Source organism: Meleagris gallopavo, chromosome 4, assembly GCF_905368555.1.
Source record: "Meleagris gallopavo chromosome 4, MGAL_WU_HG_1.1, whole genome shotgun sequence".
NCBI classification, from domain to species: domain Eukaryota; kingdom Metazoa; phylum Chordata; class Aves; order Galliformes; family Phasianidae; genus Meleagris; species Meleagris gallopavo.
The window spans coordinates 60,892,599-60,898,598 of NC_139407.1; positions in this window are offsets into that span (position 1 = coordinate 60,892,599).

Below are 6,000 nucleotides of genomic sequence, written 5' to 3' on the forward strand. Positions count from 1 at the left end.
AAGCTAAGGAAAGGTGAGAGAGCTGTAGTTTTTTTTCTAGCTTTCCCTCTTAACATCGATTTGCAAATAATTTTATGTGCATTACTAGAAGGTATCTTCCTATGCTAAGTATGCACAGCTGGCTCTGCAGGTAGATTTTTCTTTCTTTCTACTGTTTGCCACCTTCTCTCCACTCCAGAGAAGGGTTTGCTCTCCTTTCCTCACTGATTAGGAAGCAGTCATCTTGGCTTCATTTCTCTCTTTTCCTGATGCAGGAGAAACTCCTACTAGCTTGGTGCTTCATTCATCATGCTCTTGGGTATTCTGAGGTAGGAGGAGGTAAAGGGAAAATATATTGTGCTCCAAAGGGATCAGTGTTGTGGATTTTGTCCTACAGATATTTTATATAAACCAACCACTGGAGACATAGTCCTGACAGTAGGGTTTAGTCTGGAGGAAAAGATTTCCAGAAAAGCTGAAGTACAATACCCAAATGGCATCTTACACATTCTTGTTAATTCAAGCATAGAGCTCCAGAAATCTGATTTCTACCCCATAAGTGGTTTCTGCTACCTGACAGGTCTGTTGGGAAGCTGGAAATACTGTGATTTGGTTCCCTAGTGGAAATGTTTGGTCAGCAGTACTGACTTCCTCAGTGTGAAGGAGCTCAATCCCACCTGTGTTTGATGAGGGAAAATGACGGTGAGTTGCTAAAGAGCAGCAGGAGAAGTATCATTTCCTCAGAACAATAGTTATAAAATCAGCACTTTCAGAACTGCATCTTCTTTGAGTGACATCCTTCTCCTAATGCAGTCAGATTAAAATCTCTGAAGAGCAATTTAACAAGTCAAGGCAACTGGGGTGACATTCAACTTCAGTTTGTTTTTCTTCACACACCTTCACGAAGGTACTTCCAAGACAGATGATTCAGATTCTTTCTGACAAGACTTGGGATGGAATTTGAATCTGCCATCAAAAAGAAGGAAGCAGGTCTTCCTGCCACATTTCCTAGGTGAGCGCTCTAACACTTAATTGTGAGGAACAGAGTTGCCTCTCCAGAAGCAAGATAACAGGAATTTATTTTCTTATTATTGTTTTTCTTAGATCCTGTATTGCAGATAAACGTGTCAGTGAGGCTGAGGTTTTGAGTTGGTAGGAGTAAAGCAGTACTTAAACTGATTCCCAAGACATATAGGCGTGATCTGGATCCCAGTCTGCTCAGACCTAGCAAGATGGATGTTCTTCACTCTAAGTGCAATACTGGAACTTGTTCTCTTGGGCAGTGTGATACTGAAAGCTTATGTGTCTCTGAGTTGAGGTGGTGACAAAGACCTCAGATCTGCGAATTTTTCCTCCAAGGTTTCTTTACCCCCATTGCAGAGCAGGCAAGTTCTTCCTGGATAAATTAACACCTAACAAGCATTTGCAAAAAATGTGCAGAATTCAGTAATTACTGAAAATGTATTTACTTTATTTGAACATGAGTAATTGTGGTGCTGAACTTAAATTTCAGAGCTAATGTTAGGCTCATTATGTAATCAAACACGTAATCAAACATCTTTCACACCTTCTTATAGGAATACTGATTTTGCTCCTTGGGTTGCAAGCTCTTTGAGAAATTTAGCAGCATTGACTTTTGTTGGACTAGATGTTCAAACTCACCCTGGGGAAGTGCTTAAATATATATATATTTATGCTTACAGTGAACACAACAATTCTGTATGAGCAGGAAGGGTTGACTAGATCACGTGATGGGCATATTTTATGTTTATGCATTTAAGTCTTTGGAAGTTATTTTGTTTGTTTTCTCAAAATAATTATGTACCACTCTGCATGCAGAATTGAACAAGCAACTTTGTCCCAAAAGCACCTAGCATATTTTGAGATTGTGAATTGCAAATAGCTTGTTTAGTGTAGTTCAGGAGGACACCTGGTTTGTAAGAGGTGTTAATTACACAAGTAAATTAGAGATTCTGGTTTTTATTTTTGGAAACAAGGTCCAATTAATATTTAATGACTCCACTGGAGACACAGCAGAGCTGACCTTAAGAAAGGTTGTAAATATATGAGCATCCTTCTGTGCCAGAAGCTTTGGAGAGCGAAATGTCACCTGGCAAAATGCGTGCAAACAGCTACTTGGAGCTGAAGCTGAAGCTGACTTTCCCTGTGGTTTATGGATGTCACGCAGGCTAAGTAACTGCCCCCATTTCTGCATATGCCTGATTCTTTCTACCAGCAGGTTTTTCTTGCCAGGACACGTAGGTGCATAAAGGTCTCTAAGGGTGCATAATGAAAAGAGCAGAGAACACCTAGTTTCCTGTAAGTGAGAAATAAATAAAATGTGACTCACTCCCAGCTAGGCTTCTCATAGACTCCATGCAAATGAAACATATTGCAAAGCATGTGTGTTAAATGTCACAAGGTCCATACAGATGAAAGGTACTTCTGAGTAACGAGAACTTCGCTCACTCAGTGAAGCTTTTTAGATAGGTTTCAGAAACTCCATGAACATTAACTAAAGCATCTTCATCTTCAAAGCCTTGACATGGTCTCTCACCACATCCTTCTCCCTATATTGGAGAGGTATGGATTTGAAGGATGGACTGTTTGATGGATTAAGAATTGATTGGCTGCACGCAGCCAAAGAGCTGTGATCAATGGTTCTGTGTCAGGGTGGAGGCTGGTCACAAGCGGTGTCGGTCTTGGGACTGGTGCTCTTCAACATCTTCATCAGCGACATAGATGATGGCATCGGATGCACACTCAGCAAGTTTGTGGATGATACTAAACTAAGCAGTGCAGCTGATACATTGGAGGGGAGGGAAGCTGGTATATGGGAGGGGAGAAACGTGGACAGGCTGAAGAAATGGGCCCATGAAAACCTAATGAGGTTCAACAAGGCCAAGTGCAAGGTGTTGCTCTTCGGCTGGTGCAATCCCAGGTATTTATACAAACTAGGAGAAAAACATCCTTGAGAGCAGCCCTGTGGAGAAGGATTTGGGGGTTCTGGTGGATGCAAAGCTGGATACAAGCCAGCAGTGTGCACTCGCAACCCGGAAGGCCAACTGTGTTCTGGGCTGCATTAAAAAAGGGGTGGCCAGCAGCGAGAGGGAGGTGATTGTCCCCCTCTACTCAGCTCTTGTGAGGCCCCATCTGGAGTACTGCATCCAAGCCTGAGGCCCCCAGAACAAGAAAGGTGCGGATCTCTTGGAATGAGTCCAGAGGAGGGCCACTAAGATGGTCAGTGGGCTGGAGCACTTCTCCTATGAGGAAAGGTGGAGGGAACTTGGATTGTTTAGCATGGAAAAGAGGAGGTTCTGGGGAGACTCATTGTGGCCTTTCAGTACTTGAAGGGAGCATATAAACAGGAGGAGGTATGACTGTTTACATGGGTTGATAGTGATAGGGCAAGGGCGAACTTTTTAAAACTAAGATAGGAGAGGTTTAGTTAGATATTAAGAGGAACTTTTTCACTCAGAGAGTGGTGAAGCAGTGGAACAGGTTGCCCAAGAAAGTTGTGGATGCCCCATCCCTGGAGGCATTCAAGGCCAAGCTGGATGTGGCTCTGAGCAGCCTGGTATAGTGATTGGTGACTCTGTGCATGGCAGGGGGCTTGAAACCGGATATTATTTGAGGTTTTTTTCAACCCAGGCCATTCTATGATTCTGTGATTCATCTCGGAGTCCATTCTACTATCAAATATAGCAAGCTGCTCAAATTAAAGCTTTCTGAACAATAACAAAGTACTATCAGTGACATAACAATTTGTTTGTTATGCATGCCTCATCCATTTCACTGAATATTTCCATTTGCACACATCTGTATAGTTTGTGTCCAGCAAATTCAAAGTAAGCTATCCAATGTATGTTGAAATTTCCAAATTTCCTTTTGTACACTAAGTAGATTGAAATCTTGAAACAATTCCCAAGATCTCTGCTCCTCATGCCTAACCCTGAAGTATCTTCAGTTAACACATTCTCTCACATTTCAACTTTTTTTTCCAACACAAGGCTTTACACTCTTAATTGTGTTCAAGTGAAGCTTGACCTTAAGCGGCAGTCTCATTACCACCTTTAATACACTTTTATAGTTTCTGTCTTTATGTATCCAACTCTATTCTTTTTCTTTTTCTTTTTTTTTTTTTTTTTCTTTTTTTTTTTTTGCAGCTGTCAGCCCAGAGGAACATGTTGAGAATAGTTTGCTGAAACCCAATAAATAGCTCAATGCCCTTGCGTCACTGCATGAGGTTGGATATTGGGCTTGCGTGTGCATCTTCACAAGATTATTTAAGCATGCTTTATGTCTACAGTTTCACTGTAGACTTGGCCTTATTTCTGTTAAAACAAAATGTTGATTTGCAGTGTGTGGCCTACGTTTTATGAATGATTGCTGATCACACGTTATAGGTTCATTTCATAGAATGCCTTTCAGCGTTGAATCTTGCTTTTCAGATAATCAAACTATTTTTGTTGTTGCTGACAAAGTCTGATTCAGGCATGTCCTGAATCATATGTCCTTGGGATTCTTACAAAGTAGTCCAAATACTTCATTATTTTTTGTTCCTTCCCTTCCTGGAAGGTGGGGAAGTACTAGAATGGTACTTCTTAGGAGACCTAAAGAACAGAAGAAAGATCATTTAGCCAGAAATGAGTCTAATTGCCTGGAACACAATGCAGAAGATACTTATAAATAGAAGAATAACACTTCCATCCTGAATTTGTTTGCAAGTATATCGCTCAGAGTTTCAGGGACAGTGTAAAACATGCTTCTTGTTATGGCCAACGCTGACAGTAGGAGACGAATTCAAAGAAAACTATTGCTATTTAGAATGCAAGAACATGACCCATGCTTCTTTATAGGGTGGACAAAGGACAAACAGCACTCCAGACATCTAGCAGTAGCATGCAACTCTAAGTCCTTTTCCTAAGCTTTCTCGTAAGTCTTTGGGTATCCTCTCTGATGGATACCTGAGCTTGTTGAGAAGCCACAGTAACTCCAGTCAATTGAATTTAACTCTGTAAGCTTCTTCCTTTTCTTCTTTTTTTTCTTTTTTTTTCCTTTTTTTCTTTTTTTATATTTCCAGAGTCAGAAGTGCTGAAAATTGATTTAAATCCATTTTTTTTCCCTCCTTCTTAAAAATATTGTTTATTGCTTGAGAGGTATTTATCACAAAGAACAAGTAACAGTATACCCTCTAACTGCACACTACACCCATAAGCTTTTCTGTAAGTAAATTTCCTTCTGTTTGGTTACATTCATCTCTAGATATAAAAGAACTGGACAGACATAGGAACAGAAGAATTTTCTCTTTGAATCTCTGCTAGCCTGCGTTCTCTTTGAGTGAGCGTTCAGCATTTGAAATCCTCATGCTTCCTCCTCCAACAATGCCTTGTAAAGTCTCTCCCTGTCCTCAGATTTCTCATGTCACCTGAAAATCAGGCTATCCAGATCACTTCTTTTGCTGGTGCATACCCTCAGACTGTCATGTTGTTATCCTCACTTGTTTTTTCCTTTCTGTGATGTTGTTTTCCTGTGAATTTTGGTGTTTTTAAAGTTAGTTTTACATTTAGAATCTCTTCAGTTTTTATTTTGCGCAACTGAGCAGGATTGTAATGTGCAAATTAATTAAGCTAGAGAGAAAGATCATTCTTTCCACCATTGCCCTCTCCCCTCCCCCCATTTTTCTGTGTGTGTTTTGTGGACTTTACATTAAAAACTGGCAGAAGAATCATAGCAAAAGTCTTACTGAATGTATTTTGTCTTTTGACGTTACAACCTACCAGTTTCTGCAGCCAGTGACACAGTAATATATGACTATATTGTTGAATCTAGCGGCTTATTTGATTTCAGATAGAATTATCAGATGCCATTTTATAGCTGTATTAAGAAGTTAAAGATGTTCAGCTTGAATATCTCACAAAAAAACTTTCATTTTTGGAAGAAAAGAAATTTTACTGCCCCAATAACCCTTGCAAAGGGAATACTGGATGGAAATGCAACATACTCAATGAGAGGACATTT